Source organism: Carlito syrichta, unplaced genomic scaffold (genome assembly GCF_000164805.1).
Source record: "Carlito syrichta isolate Samal-C Ts95f unplaced genomic scaffold, Tarsius_syrichta-2.0.1 Scaffold302035, whole genome shotgun sequence".
Taxonomy (NCBI): Eukaryota; Metazoa; Chordata; class Mammalia; order Primates; family Tarsiidae; genus Carlito; species Carlito syrichta.
In genome coordinates, this window is record NW_007246131.1 from 51,734 (window position 1) to 52,730 (window position 997).

Below are 997 nucleotides of genomic sequence, written 5' to 3' on the forward strand. Positions count from 1 at the left end.
CCTCCCGCTGACGACGCCGCCGCCTCGGCGCCGGCCCCGCGGCCTCTGGCGCTCCGCCCCTTCCTGTCTGCCTCTGGACGTGCAGCGCTCAGCATTGAGAGCGTTCCCTGCGGTAGAACTGGAGCGGGGTGTGTTATGTAACGTATCTGCACAGCCACACAGATGCTGTTGCCACTTACAAATGAAGGAGCCACGTGAAATTATGTAACTTGCTCTAGGGCACACAGTTTATGAGGGCCAGCGCTGCATTAAAACTCAGGTTTGTCTGCGGTGTGATCTGGGATGTTAGCCAGGAATCTTATCTTTTTGATTTCATAACATTAATTATACTATCGTGGCAAGATGATTCCTCACATAAGCCAGCGAGGGCACAGAATCTATTCTTAACATACCATAACCGTAAAGGGTCAGGATCTTAGTCTGTGGATTGTTATGTGTAGTAGGAGTATTTGCATTTGAAGTGACATAAATACACTTATTTAAGAAAGTGTGCACACACTTTACTTACTGTGGGACACATACAAAATCGCATTCCCACCCATGTAAACCCATACAAAGTTCAGATTAGCTTTGGAAGCTTCAGTCATTTTTTGCGTGAAGAGGCATCTGTGGCTAGGCTTTGGCTTGGAATACAACCTGCTTCCAAACCCTTAATATCGTGTGTGTGTGTGTGTGTGTGTGTGTGTGTGTGTGTGTGTGTGGAACGTCACAATGGATCTCCCATAGCCACAATACTTTTGTGATATTTAAATGATGCACGTTTAGTTACCTTCACTAATCAGTTTTTTATCTAGAAAGCTCTGCATTTTTCTTCACACACAACCTCTGCTTTCATGGATTATTCAAATGTGTGATTTTTGTTCACCTTCAAATTACAGAGTAATTCTGAAAAGCATTGTTTGAGTATCCCACATTGCACCCTGCACTGCTTTATCTCTAACAGATATTCAGAGCACAATTACTGTATGTCAGAGTACCTCTTTTCTGTATATCCTAC